At 52.3% G+C, this 18,272-nt stretch overlaps 1 long non-coding RNA gene across 1 annotated transcript; it reads left to right on the top strand.

Moving 5' to 3' along the window:
* The first annotated feature begins 686 nt into the window (after positions 1-686).
* On the top strand, positions 687-4,605 carry LOC116271294. Its single transcript, XR_004179786.1, has 3 exons — positions 687-815; positions 4,268-4,372; positions 4,517-4,605. It is a non-coding gene; the product is annotated as an uncharacterized LOC116271294 (long non-coding RNA).
* The last annotated feature ends 13,667 nt before the right edge of the window (positions 4,606-18,272 follow it).

Genomic DNA, 18,272 nt, shown 5'->3' with positions numbered 1-18,272 from the left:
ATGTTACCTTATAGGGAAAAGGGTCTTTGTAGGTGTAATTATTTAAGGATCTTGAGATCATCCCGGACTACATTCAATGACAAGTATCCTTATAAGAGACACACAGTGAAGAGACACAAAGACAGAGGCAGAGATTGGAGGGATGTGCCCATGAGTCAAGGAATACCTGGTGCCACCAGAAGCCGGAAGAGGCAAGGACCAGATTGTCCCCAGAGGCTTCAGAGGGAGTGCAGCCTCGTGGATACCTTGATTTTGGATTTCTGGTCTTCTGTTACTTTAAGCCAGCAAGCTAGTGACAATCTACCTTCAGGAAACTAATGTAAGTATGCAAAGTGCAGAAAGGAGATGCTATGGTCCTTACTGGAACCTGGTGCTGGGTGATGACTCAGCCCCTCCCCACCTTGAGGACAGGCTCCCGCAAGTCTCAGCCTATCACGGCTGTCTCAGGTCCCTCACCAGTGATTGGCTTAAGGGTGGGCATGTGACCCCATTTTAGCCAATGAGAGGGGAGGGGAAGGTGCCCTAGGGGAAAAATGGCCCCTCTTCCTTCCTAGAGCGTGACCATCTGTACCTGTGTGCCCACACGGCTGGCCTGAGCATGAGGGTGAAAGGGAGTGATGGAAAGGCCTGCAGAAGGTGGGGCAGCAACAGGTTATGATAGAAGCCAGAGCCTAATCTCAACTGCAAACTGCCCACCAACGTAGAATATAGGAAAATGCTTCCTAAAGGCGAAACTCTCATACAAGACACTGGGGTCCCTGACGGGACTACCTAAGCCTGAAGCATGTCTCCTGATGGAAACAGAATATATCCAGGTATTGGGGGTGGAAGGAGCAGGACAGGGCCACCAGGAGTCTCCTAGCATGACGGGTTGGGAAGCCCCCTGGAATACAGTGCCTTCTAAAGGGAAAGCTGGGAACACCAGCTTAGCTTTAACAAAGGTCTGAGCTCGGGGCAGGGAGAAGCCAGGACTCTAGTGTCTGGCAGGTATAGATTCGTCTTCTGACCACACCTCCTGGATTCATGCTCACTCTAAGTCCTTGGGAGTGAGAAGAGCGTCTCTGCAAAAATTGAAATTTTGGTTTTCATGGAGATTCAAAAGACAGTGAGACCAAGCAGCCTCTAACAGAGAGCAGCAGTGACGGGAAGCCCACTGCAGCTCCAAAGTGTGGGAGTGTCAGCCCACCAGCACTGGGGGCGAGGCGCTCAGAGGCCAGTAGGGTCAGCGGGGAGGATGGCCCAAAGGAGACAGCCAGGGGGCCCAAGGTGTGTCTAGCTGACATCACGGTGCCTGAAACAGGTGCGGGATCCCGCAGAGCATGGGGACAGGAGCCAGGGGACCCCAGCAACTGCTTAGGCAGCAGACATAGATGCCCCTTGGTAGCTGACAGACACGTTTGTGAGTCTACAGGAGGCAAGCCTGGAGTGTCCCCAAAATAATTGGGTGACAGTTTGAGGGGGTTTCTGGGAGTCTTGCAATATATAGTGAAAGCAAAACAATACAAATATATGTCACTGCTGTGGATGCCCCCTCTGTGGCCCTAGGTTGGTGTGGCCAGGCAAACAGAGGTTGCTTTGACGGCAGTTCAGTCCACAGCTACTCCTTTGAACCACCCCTTGGTTCCCAATCCTGGCATACCTCAGAGCCACGTCACCTGGGGGCCTGCATGCCCAGGCCCCACCCCTACCAGTGAAATCAGGAGCTCTAGGCAGAACCCAGGCTCCTATTTGTTTGAAGCTGCCCAGGAGATGCCACACAGGCAGAGTTGACACCCATTCTGTTCTGGTGCATTCTGTCCACCTCAGTGGGAGGCGAGACAGAACCCCAACCTCCTCCCCAACCAGGGACTCTCAACTTCTCCAGCTCTAATATGGGATGTTGGGCTCAGCAGCTTCCCAGGACCCACCTGGCTCTGCTGCACCGTGAAGAGTTGGAGAGCATGAGACTTCCCCAAACTGAGAAAGAGGAAGAAGGGTGGGGAGAGGGAGGCAGGAAGGGGGTGGCAGGGACAAGGACTGCAGAACCCCCTCCTCCCAGCTCGCATCACAGCCACTGCTCATGCCCTCTTCTCTGCCAAGGCTGAGTCCTCTGCAATGGACAGGCTTTGGGTGGGAGGGTGGGGGTAGAGTGGTAGGATGTCCCCCACCGGGGGAGGAATTGCCCCTAGTGTGCCCATACGGGAGCTTAAAAACTGCTAATGGGCCTGCGTGGTCATTAGGCAGATGACATACCTGCTCACGGTGCCATCTAAACCCCATTTAACTCATCATTTAAATTTACTAACAGATGTAAATCCCCCTCAATGAGAGAGAGATGGGCCATCAGCACCCTGCTTCTGATGCACTCCAAGGAGACTGGGCTTTCATTTCAGGGCGGACGACCTTCTGGAGAGCTCTGGGCCCTGTAATGGCCATTTGCAGGAGATGATGACAGGCAAAATGGAGGGCAGGCAGCCTCGATGCTCTCCTTGTGAGAGGCATCCCCGATCGAGAGGCTCCCTTCCACCCCACGAAGGTCTCAGTGCCCTTCACCAACCTGCACCAGGGCCTCCCCCATACATGGCAGCAGCCCTAGGCTCAGCAGGCTTCCTGGTCCCAGGGCAGTGACGGTGACATCCAACTCCCTGGAGTAGAATCTATCTTTTCCCCACGGGAGAAGTGGGGGTCCTTGGGATGCCTAGAATCCCCCGAGCTGTGCCCCAAGATGCTTGCTCCCTGAGGGACTCAAGGGGCTCAAGGGGCCGCTCGGGCAGTGCTTGAAGAAGGAGCCATTTGCAAGCTTCACCATTGCTTGTCTGTTGAGGTAGAGCCGCTGGCCATTTTGGAATGGTCTTCTCTGTTCAGGAAAGGGCCTTTGCTTTAGTGGACACATGTTAGCAACCATGGCTAAGGGAAGGATGTGGCCCCAACTTTGGGAACCTGACTGGGGCTAACCCCGTCCTTCCACACTCTCTACTTGCCAAGCTGTGACACAACTGTTCTGGGGCCAACAAGCCTGAAGGGGAGAGAATTGACACTTGCCTTCTTCCTTCCCAAAGCAATGCCTCCTTACTGGAAGGGACCCCGAGGACCCCAAATACCCAGAGGAGGCTCACCACAAAGAAAGGGGAAGTACAAACTGTCTGAATGGCTAGGATGGGAGGACGTCGGTTCTGACACAGCTTGGGGCCTACTCCTGACCCAGATGCATGGCTCGGAGGATGGGTTTCAGGAAGCCTGCCTGAGGGTGAGCACAGGAGGCCGAGGCAGCCAGCTTTCTTGAGCCCGGGAGTTAGAGATCAGCCTGGGGCAATGTGGCAAGACCCCATCTCTACAAAAAAATTCAAAAATTAGTCAGGTATGGTGATGCATGTTTGCAGTCCCAGCTACTCAGAAGACTGAGTCAGGAGGGTCACCTGAGCCCAGGGAGGCCAAGGCTGCAATGAGTTCTGATCATGCCATTGCACTTCAGCCTGGGTGAGTTAGTGAGACCCTGTCTCAAAAAAAAAAAGCTGGAACCAGAGGAGACTAAACATGTACAAAGGCAAGTAGGAACACCCTTCTTTAAATAGCCTCTTCCACCTGCTGGGGCTGGAGCAGCCGCAGCCTCAGCCTCAGCAGACAGGGACCCAAGTCATCCACAGCACGACAGGCAGTGGCCCAGGAGCCTGCGCAACATGTTACCACCATTGGTCCTGCTCATTACCTCTCAACCTCCACTAGAGACCTGTGAAGACAGGTGTCTTGTCCTGTTCTCTTCTGTCTCCCCAACACCTAGTACATAATTAATAATTCATAGCTTTGGATTAAACAATGAATAAATGATACATCTGAAACCCATTTAATGTGCAGACACACCTTGTTATCCACGTGCATCTCCCGCTCGGTGGATTTTCCACAGCAAACACCTCCTCCTCCTGGCTCCCAGCCCACTCCTGGGCCATCCCACCCTCACTTTCTGTGAGCTCAAGGATTACAGACTAATCCTAATATATTTGCCTGAGCAGAACCTAATTAGGAAGGTAAATCTGCAAAAAATAAAAGGTAAAACAAAATAAAAACCCAAGGAGAGTGGCCTCTAACCCCTGGAGCAGAAGGAAAGATCGTTTGGGCGTCCTTGTTCTATAGTGTCCCTCTCTCAGCTCAAATAAGGGGAAAAGCCTTCTCTCTCCAACAGGCAAGGCCAAAGGGAAAAGCAGAGGGGGGTTGGTAAAAAAGGCAGCTGCACCTGCAATCCCACCACGGAAGTGGCCTTGGGGGTGCATTTTACCTATCTTCCTGCTTCCAGGGCTTAGAATTTCAGATCCATCAGAGACTCCAGCAAATGGCTAGATATTTTTATTGCAAGGCAACTGAAAACCCAATTCCAAGTGGCTTAAGGAAAAAAAGGCAGGTATGTGTGTGTGTATGTGAGCATGTGCAGACAAGCAGAATTTATTGGTATATGTAACCAAGAAGTCTGGGGGTTGGTAGAAGTGGCAAAATACAGCGACTTGAACAAATAACTTATTCCCCATCTCTCCTCCGTATCTTACAGGCAGACTGTCTGCAAATGGTGCCTCTGCCAGCAACCAACCTCGACCCTCCCCACTCCATGGCCAATGGCCAAGAGTACCTTTTCTAGTCCAGGGAGCAAAAGTACCAGACTGGCAGTGATTGAGCCTGCTTGGCTCCTCTTTGGCCACATGGGCATCCATGAGCCAATCATATGGTCGGAGGGACTTACGACTTGAATGACTCAGCTCTTGGTCACACGTTCTTCTCCTGGGAGCAGGGTAGTGTTCATCCACCTGCTGCCCAAGGATGGCAAGTAAGAGAGCATGTGGTTCCTAAAGGAAGATGAACAAACAGAACGTATTTGCTCTAATAAAGGGAAATGGAGGCTGCATGACCAAGAGGAGATGTCCACCATAAAACTGAATAGTGAGAAGGACGGGGGAAGTTTTAAAGTTCTATGGGCTGGGCAAACAATGTCCTGGAGATGGAAAAAGAATGACATGTGTTGAGTAGGACTGGTGGAGCTGGACTGATGACGGAGGAGGGTTCCAAAACCCAGATCCTCAGTCTCCGTGTGTAGCCATCATTGGCACATGGCCTGAGGTGCTCCGGGGCCCCATGGTGCTGTAGAGTCCTAAAGGGCCTGGGCTGGCTGTGGAAAGAAGTATCTGAAAATGCTTGCTTTGGGGGACACCAAAATGATGTGTTAGCCTATGTCTGCTTTCTAGGGTAAATAAAGGTACACACACACACACACAAACTAGCAAAAGAGAAGAGGAAGCAGCAGAAACATCAATCATAGGGCTGAAGGTGGAGCTGAGGAGTTGCTCTGTCTCCAAATCCATGCCTACTTTGGGTTTTCTGAGGTAGAGGAGCCCTCAAGGAAAGCATCAGGACATAACAGAGAGCTGGTCCTAAGGCACTGGGGACTGGCTAAAGTGTGGGGCAGCCCAACCCGGGGCAACTCTGACGGGTTGAGTTTCCAAGGATCAGACATAATTCAGTCCGGGGGCATTTAGTAGGCATCTAGCATGTGCAGGCCTATGGGCTGTGTAGTACAGAGCAAATGGTCAAGAGAAGTGCCATATGGCCTCTGAACCTTGAGCTAGGCTCATCACTATCACATCACAGGACATCATCACTCTGCCTGCATCAGCTTGTCAGTGTACCTCTGCAAGGGCAGAGATACCTCTCATTCCTCTGGGAGGTCTCCTTGAGTCTGCACATAGCAGTTACTCAATATTTGCATCTGTTGACAAATAAGTGAATGAATGAGTTCCTCAACAAAAATGGACATGATATAAAGGAAGTTGCCATTTATTGAGCACTATTTATATGCCAAGGAGTTAAGAATGCTCAGTGATCATCTATGATCAGGTGTTTATTGAGTGCCCACAGTGTTCCCATGCTGGAAATACACAGTGCATTTCCAGCCAGTCTCAAGAACTTACGCTATAGAAGGTATCACCACCTCCATCTTCAAATGAAGGAAACTGAGGCTAAGAGGGATTAAGGAGAATGCTCATGGTTGCACAAATATGAAATGGAAAAGCTAGCACCTGCCAAAAATTAGATTAAAATGCAAATCTCTCAGATTCTAAAGACAGACCAACCCAGTACTTGCTCCATTATTAAGTGACATAAAAATCAAATTCACTTATACAGGCAGAAGGCCGGGTTAATTCTTACTTGGGTTGGGGAGGTAAAAGTCTCCCGGGGAGGGTGGCATTGAGCTGAACCTGAAGGATGGAGGAGTCTTCCCGCGTAAGGTAGCATGAGAAGGGTGCCAGGAAGAGGGACCAGTGTCAGCAAAGATCCAGTGTTGCAAAGGTGCCAGGTGAATGGTGGCACTACTGGGATGGCACTTTGTGAGCAAAGAAGATTCCAGATGGGCTAAGCAGCTGATGAGGATGGATAGAGAGAGAATGGCCAGCTCACAGGGGTCTGAGAGCCCAAAGACTTGTCCTAATAGGTTGTATTTATTAAGTCTTCACTCCTTGCCAGGCACTATATCAAACACTTTCCATTTGTCATCTTATAGCATAATTACTTATACGATTCATAAGTATTTATTACTGTTATCTTACGGTAAAGTATTACTTTCTCCACTGTACAGATGGGGCAACTGAGGCTTAAAGGGTGCAAGTAGCTGCCCTAAGTCATGTGGCTAGAAGCTGGAATGCAGGCAGCCTGCCTGCAACCATGAGGTCTACTGCTGCTGCGTGGAGAAGGGGAGGTTTGGGGGAGGCAGGAAGATGAGGACCCCCCTGCCTCTTTCTCCATCAGCACCAGCCCAGCTGGAGGGGAGCTGAAAAGGAGGTTGTCGCTTCAAGGCCCGCCCCAATCCCTGAAAAGGGGCTGTCACTTCGTGTGCCCCTTCTAAGCAGACAAGCAGAGCAAGGAGCAGATGGGAAGTTGCCCACCCAGGGACCAGCTCCAAACCTTCTAGAAACCTGCAAACATGAAACAATCGTAGATGAGACGAGGCTTGAAAGCCACCATTTTTAAAATAAAAGGAAATCGCATAAAAGCTCTGGCAAAGATGACAAAAAAAAAAAGGAAACTTGTTAAGATCAAAAATGCAGGCAAACCTCAAAAAAGAGGCTTGGGATAAAGGAAGTGGGGGTTTTACCTGGGGGCTTCCAAGGGGGCTTCTAAAGTGGGTGAGGGCGGGGCTGTCCCCAGCCGGGGCTTGGGCGAGCTGGCGCCTCTGTCCTCCATGGGCACCTTTCATGTTACCCCCCTGCCAGGACCGTGAGGCTAGAGGACGGTGTAGAGAGGCTGGACACCCATTAAGTTTTCCAACTTAAAACTTATTCCTTTCCCTTTAAACGCAGGAAACTTGGAGCCCTTTCAAGGCACAGACAGGAATTCAAATGGCACCCATCTCTGACTTCTCAGCCCTGCACAGGGAGATCGGGTGCTTTTCTGTCCCTGCCCCAGGAGAAAGTTAATTCTTCAGCAAGGTGATGAAGCACTAGCCTGGTGGGACGCCTCTGGCCAGAGTCACATTATCTGCCATGATGAAGGAGCTTTAGCAGGGCCTTTCTTGTCCTCAGACCCCTAAGGTGTAGATGGCAAGACGAGTGGCCAGAACAGTTCTAACTTCGAGCAGGCATCCTGTGTGGATTTGCTGAATAACATTTGTAAAGAAGAAATTCGCCATGCCACACAGCAGAAGGCAGAGGTCAGGGTGTAGGGTAGGAGAAGGGCAGATGGCAGCCTCCAGGCCTCAAGGCTTAAGGACTCAGAGAGGCCCAGTCCTCCCAGAGGGCCAGGGGGATCAGTAGGGGTTTGCACAACCTTTGGCTATAATGGCTGACATGTTTGCTAAGCCTCCCTTTATCTCAGCACAGAGATAAATCCACAGGGCCCACTGTATGCCAACAGCGGCCACTCTGGGCCTAGCCTGTGATGCAGATCAGGGAGGACCTGGAGGACACAGGTGGGGTGGAGGTGGGGGCCACAGGGATTGGGGGTGTGGCAGGTACCTCAGGGCAAACTCAGCCACAAGCACACAGACATGGGCCCATGCTCACACGGACCACAGAGGCTGGGGCTCTCATCCAGGTCCGCCTGACGGCGGGGGATAAGGCACACCTCACCTCGCATGTCCCGGCTCAGCTTCCCCAGCCTGGGCAGGGACCAGGCCCTTGCCCTGCCTGTTGTGTGGGACGATGACATGAGGGTCACCCGGGACTGGTCTGTCATGATGTGCGGGGCTTGCTGAGCCTGGGAAGGGACCACAAACTGCATGTTTTGAGAATTGAGGGAGGGGGAAAGGGGAGAGACAGAGATGGACAAAAAATTAGAAACAGGGGCTGGGCACGGTGGCTCACACTTTAATCCCAGTATTTTGGGAGGCCAAGGTGGGCAGATCACTCGAGGCCAGGAGTTTGAGGCCAGTCCTGGCCAACATGGCGACACCCCGCCTCTACTAAAAACACAAAAATTAGCTGCGCGCGGTGTCGCACGCCTGTAATCTTAGTTACGTGGGAGGCTGAGGCACGAGAACTGCTTGAACTCAGGAGGCAGAGGTTACAGTGATCCACGACTGCTCCATTGCACTGCAGCCTGGGTGACAGAGTGAGACCCTGTCTCAAAAAAAAAAAAAAAAAAAAAAAGGGGGGAAGAACTGAGAAAGAGAGAGCAAGAACCCAGGAAATATGGAGCCAGAGACACACAGTCAACAAGACAGAGAATCTAAACGGAGACAAAGCGGGAGACGTAAAGGAGATGCAGTTGGGGGAGATCAAAGACGGAGCAGAGACAGAGAGAGAGAGGCAGAGCTAGACAGAGAATCAAAGACGAGAGGAAGACAGAGAGAGGGCACAAGATGTAAAGAGACAAAGGGAAACTGAGACAGAAAGAGACATGGACAGAGGAACGAGAGGGAGACCACAACAACGAAGAGAGAAAGACAGAGAGGTAAGAGTGAGAGCAAGTCCCAGAAACCCAGAGAGAGGGAAGGATTCAGACAGAATGCCAAGCTCCCTGCTCCACCCCACAATACACACACTCACAGGGACAAAGGTCCAGGGAGCAACAAACACTCACGCTCAGTGCCCATCCATCCCTCCGTGCCTGCATCCAGTCAAGGGACCCAGGCACAGTGCTCACTACCTCCGGGGTCACAGAGCACTGGACTGTGAGTCCTGGGCTCCAGTGAGATTGGAAACAGAAGGCATTGCAGCCAGGAGCATAGGCTCTGGGGCCAGACTGCCTGGGTGGAAAACCAGCTGAGTGCCCCTTAGCTCAGTCTCTGAGCCTCAGTTTCCTCATCTGTGAAATGGGGTCGCCATGTGCCTCCCTGGATATGGCTCAGTACTGGCCAGGCCTCGTGAACATGGGCCCTCACCCCCATGGTCTTTGGCCGCCCTTTCTTCTTCTCTTCTCTGTCTTTCCAGTAGGATCCTCTCCAGCCCTCCCCGTGCCTGCCAGGAAGCAAGGGAGGCACCAGATCAGCCGCCGCTCTTTCCACTCTGACGGACACCTGCCCACTGCAAGCAACAACCAAAGGCCTCCAGAGGGGGGTCTCACCTCAGTGCACTCTCCCCAGGACTTGTGCTCTCCCTGCAGGAGACCTCCTCCCAAGGACAGCCACCAGTGCAGCCCACGACACACCCCACAGCTCCAACCCCTCAAAAGCCAGGAACATAAATGTCAAAAATCGTATTTCTCCCCTTAAAAAAATAAAAGTGGTACATTAACTGGCAGCAGGGAGGGATGGCAAGGTAGGGGGAGAGTGCAGAGCGTGTGGGCCTCACTAAACCTATGAGCTGCTTTCATTCAGGGATTTCAATGCTCCAGTTACAAGAGAGTTGTTAACCTCGTGATTAAAACCTCCGGACCCAAGGCTGAGGAAAGGCCAAGAGGTCAGGATGGCTCAAAAGTACAAGATTCATAAAGGCAAGGGAGGGCGGCTAAGGGACCTGCAGGGAGATGGTGGCTGCAATGTCACTCCCTCAGAGAGGCCTTCCCTGGCCACACTCCCCGAGGGGGCCCCCTCCCCTTCTTCTCTGGACATCACCAGGGTAACGCATGCATTTCATGGCACACCTGGCTTTCTATCTGCCCTGACAAGATTGTGGGTGGGAAGCACATCTAGTTTGTTCAGTCTTGATGCTCTGAATCTGGCGGTGGAGATGCCCTTGCAGTGTTTTCCGAAAGGAAACATGTATTAATTCTGGCTAACAGGGCAGCTTGCAACAGATAAACAGATAGGTTCTAGAAAGGGGAAAAGTCAGCTGAATGTGGTGGTGGGCACCTATAATTCCAGCTACTCGGGAGGCTGAGGCAGGTGAATCATTTGAACCCGGGAGGTGGAAGTTGCAGTGAGCCAAGATCGCGCCATTGCACTCCAGCCTGGGTGACAGAGTGAGACTCCATCTCAAAAAAGAAGAAAAGATTTAGAAGTCAAAGGGAAAGTTCCAGGCAAGAAGCCTCAACCCTAGGGGACAAACCAACAGGATCTCAGCCCTCTGTCACTGCCTGTGCAGCCTGGAAGACCCCCTGACCTCCCTGTGCCTTGGTTTTCCTGTCTGTAGAAGGTGGGGGTGGGGGCCGGCACATAAGTAGGGTAAGTCCCTGGGAACACTCTGGCCCTGGGATTGGATGGGGTGTGGCAGGTGTCATATAATTAAAAATTAGCATTCTATTGAACCATGTGAAATTGATTTCTTGTGGATAAAAAACAGTCAAATATAGGCAATTTCATATGGTTCCACCTACACAATAATTCTAATAATCAGACTTTGCAGGGACCATGATAATAGGGTTGAGCCATACAGTAGATCCATTTAATACAAAGAAATGAGGGGCTGGGTAAAAGGATCCCTGAGTTCTCTTTCAGACCTGTCTATTTTGGGGTGTTGAATTTGCCCTGAGTGGCACAAAACAAATCACCCTCTCCACCTGTGCCAAGCAAAGAGGGTTCACCTGCCCCGTTTGGTCCACAGGGCTGTTTCAAGGCGACAGAGGGGTAATGCTTGGAAGATGGAAAGAGATGTACAATGCAAAACAAGATCCCCTCCTTTCAATGCTTGGGACCCCGCACTCCCACCCCATTCACCTGGCATAGAAGCAAAGATCCTGGGGTGGAGCAAGAAGGGTGGAGAAACGCCTAAAACGGGAAGGGGAAGAAAGGAAGAGCAAATACACAGAGCAGGACACACAGAGCCACACAGGGACACAGGCAGGGACACTCACAGGGACACACTTGGGTACACACGCACACACTTGTCAGTTCATTGCTGAAGCACGTAGAGTGTTCAGAAAAGAGGAGGATGTTGAGACACAGGTGAAGAGCTCTGGAAACGCTGAAAGGCCCCGGGGCCCAGTAGGTGGCGCTGTGACGAGCGCCCGGTGAGGGTGAGGGTGAGGGCTGCGGGCGAGAGGGGCACTGGCATCAGGCTACGAGGTGGCAGGCGGGGCGGACTGCGGGGAGGCGGAGAGGGCTGAAAAGCCCCGGGGCAGCCTGAGCGCGGGGTTCCCTCGGCTGCGGGCTGGGAGTCTGGTCTGGCCGCGCCCTGCTGTCCCGGGTTCTGACACTGACCCAGACAGTGCCAGACCCCAGAGACCCTGGGGTGCCGGGGAGGTGGGGCCGGACCCAGGAGTGGCGACCGGCGGGGCTGTGGCTGATCCCTTAACGATGATGGCCACCTCACACCTGGGTCTTGTTAGAAGAAAAAAGCTCCGGGATGTGAGGGCCCCGGCGGCCTCTGTGAGCTTCCCTGCACCCGGCTGTGTGAGGTGGGGAGAGCTGGGATCCACCTACAAGGAGCAGAGGCGCCAGACAGCGGCACGAGGGTCCTGCTGCAGGCGGCCGTGCACACGGCAGCCGAGAAACTCCTCTCCCCTCTTCAGGGAGTCCCCAGCTCTTATGTGCAATTACTGCAAGAGCCCATATGGGCCAGGGGCCCCACCTCCCAACCTCCGGGGATAGTTCAGGGGTGTGCAGCACCCCAGGGAGGACAATCGGAGTTCTTCACTCCAATCGGTGTTGAGAGGTTGGGAGCTGAACTGCGGGTTGTTGGCAGCGGGTATTTTCTGCTGCATCAACCAAGAAGTAGAAAAGCCTGATCATCAGAGAGAAAGGAGTAAGGGCAGGAGATAGACTTCCAACAGGGTCTGGGCGCCTAGCTCCTGTTCTTGAGATCAACACAGTCCTGCTTTTAACCTCCACCAGTCACCACAGGGCCTTTGAGCCAAAGTCTGTTTTTGCTTGAGCTGGTTTGAGTTCTGTCATTTGCATCCCAAACAGCACTGATGACTACACAATACACACACACGCACATGTACACACGCACACGCACGTACACACGCACACGCACACCCACACACACACGCACACACACGCACACACATAGTAAAGTAAAACAAGAAAGGACAAATGTGAACAAGCTTTCACGGGAAGAGCTCTGAGAACTCTAGCTTCCCCACCTCCCTGCTGTGTGACCTTAGGCAACTTCCTAACATCTCTGAACCTCAGTTCCCTTACCCGTGACATAAGAACAATAATATCTCTTTTGCAGGATTGTGCAATGCCCTCCAGCCAAAGGCTACCAGGAACATACCTTTCAGTTGAACAAAGTTGGCTTTATTGACTCATTGCACTGGAGGAGAATGCGCACCCCTGGATGTCTTGGGGAGGGGATGTTAGCAGCACAGATCATGGGATTGGGGCTTGCGTTAAGTGATTTTGCAGGCTGTTTCTCTGGGCTGGATGCTGTCAGGAAGCAAGGGTAATTCTGTGATTGGGTATGTCCATGATTCTTTTCTAGACGGCAGGAGGAATAGAGCAAAGCTACAGCTGTAATTAGTTAAGCAACATTTGAGCCAGGAGGGGGAATGTTTGGGCAGTTTTGTCATTTGGACAATGTTCATGTTTTCGTCTGCATTCAGGCAGGACTACAGAGTGGTCTCATCTTTGTTTGATCCTTCATGGTTACCGAGCAGTCTTGTCTGATGTTTCTGGGCTGTAGAACTGTTCATGTCCAACAGAACACTGTGGCCTGGCTGTGAGGGCCAGGCCAGCCCAGGCTGTCAGAGGGCTCTCCCCTTTCTCGGTTGTTATGAGGATAACGTGCCCACACTTGGCAAACCGTAGGCGAGATTTCAGTTATGCTGGAGCAGTGACGATCTGGAGCTTGATACATTATGTGGCAGAGGCTGCCCGCACCACAGAGTCTCAGAGAAGGATGAAGTTGCACAAGGACGCTTCCAGCAGCAGTGTTTAAGCTGAGTTTTTAAGGATGAATATGAGTTGCAAGAGGAGGAAGGATGACTCCAAATAAATCAGAGCAGAGGCCTGATTAGCTCACTTTGGTTGGTTGTCACGGTGCCTCTCTGCCGAGAGACAGTAGTCCCCCATAGTTGGCTGGGGGTCCCCCGTCCCCATTTCAGACAATGGGATCTGGGCTGCACCAGGAGGAACACATGACCGTGCCAGTCAGCACTTCACATCCCCATGGCCATGGCTGTTTAGGGCAGGCGTATGACTGACTTGTCCAATAAGATAGGATCTCAAAACAAATCACCTCTCTACCTGAGCCAAGCAAAGAGGGTCCGTTTGGTCCACAGGGCTGTTTCAAGGCCCTGTTCTCAGCTTCCTGTTCAGGATCGAGTTTCACAAATGGATCCTTCTCCTATGTCAGGCCTTCTTGACTTCTCACCCTCTTGGCTACTCATGCGAATGGCAGGTCTCTGTGAGAAGAAGCCCTACACAGGCGCTTATGGGGCTCCTACTGGATGCATCCTCGCAGCCATCTGCAGGGGAGGAAGGAGCACCCCCATTTTATGGATAAAGAATGGGCTCACAGGTCCAAGGTCCCATCACCGTTAAGTGGTGAGGCTACATGTAGCTGATTTCAGAGATTTGCTCACTATGCCAGGCTCCTCTCAAATGCTGGCTTCTGGTCAAGTAAATTAGTCCACAAAAGTTATCCGCAAACTGTTATTGAGCACATAGGATTGCACCCAGCTTTGGGTCAGCGTCTGGCACAACCCTTTGAAGATGGGGCATCCTAGGATTAAGAAACCAGCTCCCCTCACATAGGACCACCCATCAGCATAACAAAGATGCTGGGTCTGGGATGCCAATAGCCATGGAATGGGAGCTTCACTACGGACAAACAGCAGCATCTGCTTTACAGAGGAGGGCCCGAAGATCAGGCAGGAATGGAGAAAGGAGGAAGAAGGTGAAGTCTCTTGCTGAACAATAGGAAACCACTCCCTTGAGAGTCTGGACCTGACTCCTGGCTTTGAGGTCAGGCACAGCTGGGTCCCTACCTATCCTTCCCTAGCTGTGTGACTTTGCCTGCCTGAGCCTCAGTTCCTCTAACTGTAGAGTAAGGATAATAATGGTGCCCTTTTCTCTGGCTATCGGATGGCTATTCTAAGCTGCTCGACTCATTCCCCCCTCCCAGTCCTAGAGCCTAGCACCTGGGCTGGCATTAACCTTCCAGGAGCTGATGATGCACCCTGCTGGCACCAGGGTGCCTGATGGACCAAGCTGCTGCTTGAGGAGGGACTTGCTGGCTGTTTCCTCCTTTGAATCCCACTGGACCCATGAACTTGGGCCTTAGGCTGAGCTGGTGGGGGAAGGACACGAGGCAAAGACTGAACTTGTAGTCAGGTTCCTGGGAGCCAGTTGGCCCCAGGAACTGACCATATAGGACCCAGTCCCCATGCTCTTTATAACTTCCTCTCACTATCCCGGACCACATGAATGGAAGAGCCAAGAAGACAGGGCTTTTGATTGCTTGGTTCATTGATCCATGCCAGCACCTGGAACAAGGTCTGACAAGGATGAGGTGCTCTGTACACATTTGTTGAATGAATGAATGAGCCTCACCCTGGCAGAAAGGTGGCTGTTTGGTAAGGTAAAGAAATAGAGACGTTATTAGCCTACTGCACACAGGAATTTTCCTAAGAGAGGCCATTGACAAGGTTTGTTTGTTTTTCTTCTGTGAAGAACTTGAAATTGCTAAAGCCGGGTGCTCAAAAACAAATGCCTTCAGAGGCCAGGCAGGTGATGGAAATGGGGATGGACACAGGTGTTGACCAAGAGGGATGTGTGGGGACTATGGGCAAACAGAGAAGGCTTTTTGCACCTAAAGACATTCAAACTGCAAAAACTAAGCACCACTTCTACAGCCAACAAGAGGCCATCTGAGGGCCATGTCCATCTGAAGGCCTGTCCCACTCAGGGCCTCCCAGGCATGGTTCCTGAATCCTGTCTCCCTCCAAGTCTAGCGAGAGGCCTGCCAGAGTACTGCCTTCATGTGCAGCATGGGGACATCCAGGCCCCAGGTCACAGCTCCGGCTCCATCTGCATCCTTCATGCACCCTAAGAGCCTGGCAGCCCAACTCTTCCGAGGAAGCAGAGTCCCTTCCCTACTGCTGTTGCTGCCTTCATAGCCTGAGCTGGGTCCCTGGGGTCAGCACCTGGCAACCTTATACCCCCAGGGCCAACACCCAGGCCTGCACATGTGTGCACAGACACAGGACATGGCTGTGTGCACCCGAGCACCTGCCCCCAAAGGCATACTCAGGTGCTTTTGGGCACCTTCTGCTCTATTCATAGATCCCCTTCTCCAGGAAGTCCTCCCTGACTACACTCCCTCACTCTGCATGCTAGATCTAACCCTCCCTCTCTCCAGGCCTTCATCATACCTCACACTGACCTGTGGCATCCCCTTACCTGGGGACAGTGGCTCTGGTGTGGAGGAACTGTATATGACTCACCTCTGTGCCTCCAACACAGGCTTGGCACAGAGCAAGTGTCTGCAAGTGTTTTGTTTATTTGTTTTTTTGTTTTTGAGACAGAGTCTTGCTTTGTTACCCAGGCTGGAGTGCAGTGGCCCGATCTCGGCTCACTGCAAGCTCCGCCTCCCGGGTTCACGCCATTCTTCTGCCTCAGCCTCCGAGTAGCTGGGACTACAGGCGTGCACCACCACGCCCACCTAATTTTTTGTATTTTTAGAGACAGGGTTTCACCGTGTCAGCCAGGATGGTCTCAATCTCCTGATCTCATGATCCGCCCGCCTCAGCCTCCCAAAGTGCTGGGATTACAGGCGTGAGCCACCGTGCAAGCCACCGTGTTTTTTAAGTGCACAGGAGAAAATTAAGCAGCATCACAGATATTAGGCTTCCTCGGTTCAAATCCCTGTATGGCTACTACTTGCTGTATGACTTGAGCACGTAGCTCAAACCTCTCTGTCCTCAGTTTCCCCACACGTGATATAGGGATAATAACAGTGTTGGCTGGACACAGTGGCTCACGCCTGTAATCTCAGCACTTTGGGAGGCCAAGGTGGGCAGATCACCTGAGGTCAAGAGTTCGAGACCAGCCTAGCCAACATGGTGAAACCCCGTTGCTACTAAAAATATAAATATTAGCCGGGCTTTGTGGAGTGCACCTGTAATCCCAGCTACTCTGGAGGCTAAGGCAGGAGAATTGCTTGAACCCAGAAGGCGGAAGTCGCAGTGAGCGGAGATTGTGCCATTGCACTTCAGTCTGGGAGACAAGAGCGAGACTGTCTCAATAAATAAGTAAATAAATAATAGTGCCTAACTCACCAGTCTGGTGAGCATTCAGGGTTTGTGCAGCTGGTCTGGACACACGGCTCTATGCACGAGTGTTTGCCACCATTGCCGCATTGGTTCCACGCGGGCGTGGGAGGATTCAGTACAATCCGGAAATATTCCTGTGGCCTTTGCAGAGACACCCCAGCAGAGGGGCTGGACAGCAACCTCCCAGATGTCCTGGCCCAGCAGCTGGGCTGCCTTAGACTCAGTATTCACCCCTGCTTGTCATGGGGCACGTGGCCTCTTCCTTGAGTAGCACCACGTGGCGGGGATGGGCAGGCCTCGCAGGTCGAATTGATTTTGAAATCTTGTCTCTTACACAGGAAAAGGTCATGTTTGCAGGCGGGTGTCCCGAGGCCTCTTTCCAGCAGGGCGCCCTGTCTGAGCCACGGGACTTCCATTAGCATTAATGGGGGGCTCTGGGCAGAGGGCTTCGGCTGGGGGTGCCTGGGGGCCTGGGTGTGTGTGGCAGACGTGAAAATCATTCCTGATGAAGCTGCTTAGAGAGTTGGTCTGCAGGGCAGGGGGGCTATGAGGGCAATTCCGGCCTTGTCTGCCTGAGTTTGCCAAGAGCAGGTGGGGCTGTGATGTGGGGGGACCCTGGTAGTCCCCTCAGCACTGGGGTCCTCAAAAAGGCTGGAGTAGAAGGCTCTCCATCCTCAGACCCTCAGACAGGGCTGCATCCAGCTGCCTGCTGGATCCTGCCAAAAAAAAGAAGCACTGGTGCTGCCCTGGGAGTGGGGCACAGCTTCCGCACCCTCTGTATCAGCCTTCGCTCTCACTGGGACAGGCCTGGGAGAGGAGGCTCCTGCAAGAGAGGAGTTTGGACCAGCCCTCAAGGCCCCTGAGGCTCTAAAGTTAGAACTAGATTTCAGATCCCTCAGCTCTGCCCAAATTCCCACCACTGAAGACTTCATGCCCCCCTCTGGCTGTCCCCCGGGAATGGAACCAACAGTTCAGAATCATGCCCTGCAGGGACCTCAGAGCTGATACCAAAAGCCATGAACTCTTCACAGGCTGGCTCCGATCTGTCATTGAGTTTTGTCTAGCCATAGCAGAGGTTTTTTAATATCATTTTTTAAATTAGGTGTCAACATTTCAAAGTTGGAGGATTTCACGTTTTAAAAGATAGAGGTTTGTAGCTTGGCTTGAAATGTTAGAAGCTCTGGCTACTCCAGGCTGGCATTCCCATGTCACCAGCCAGTTACCTGCTACAGACCTGCCTTGTCGCCCACAGTCCCCACCACTCCCTATCACCTCCCTCACAGGCATTGAGTGTAGGGTGCCTTTGTCATCACAGTTTTACTTATTGCCTGAAGCCATGGGTGTTGGAATTCATGACCCTGGCTTGTTGCAGTGACTGAGGGCCAGAAAAGCCAGCCCATTTGCACCTTAGAGCTTTTGCGCTTGCTGTTCCCTTCACCTATGTTTTGTTTTAATAGAGATAGGAGTCTCCCTGTGTTGCTCAGGCTGGTTTTGAACTCCCAGCCTCAAGCGATCTTCCCATCTCAGCCTCCCAAAGTACTAGGATAACAGGCCTGAGCCACCACACCCGGCCATTCCCACCACTCAGAATGCTCTTCTCCTGGATGGCCACATAGTTTGCCGCACATTTCATTCAGATTTCTGCTCAAATGTCCTATAAGCTGTTCCTGCCCACACCCATTATTTCCCCCTCCGGCTTACCCTGCCTCATCCTTCTCCAA

This window comes from Papio anubis, chromosome 18 (assembly GCF_008728515.1).
Source record: "Papio anubis isolate 15944 chromosome 18, Panubis1.0, whole genome shotgun sequence".
NCBI lineage: Eukaryota > Metazoa > Chordata > Mammalia > Primates > Cercopithecidae > Papio > Papio anubis.
The sequence above is the reverse complement of the archived record's forward strand: the minus strand, read 5'-3'. Positions and strand labels throughout refer to the sequence as shown.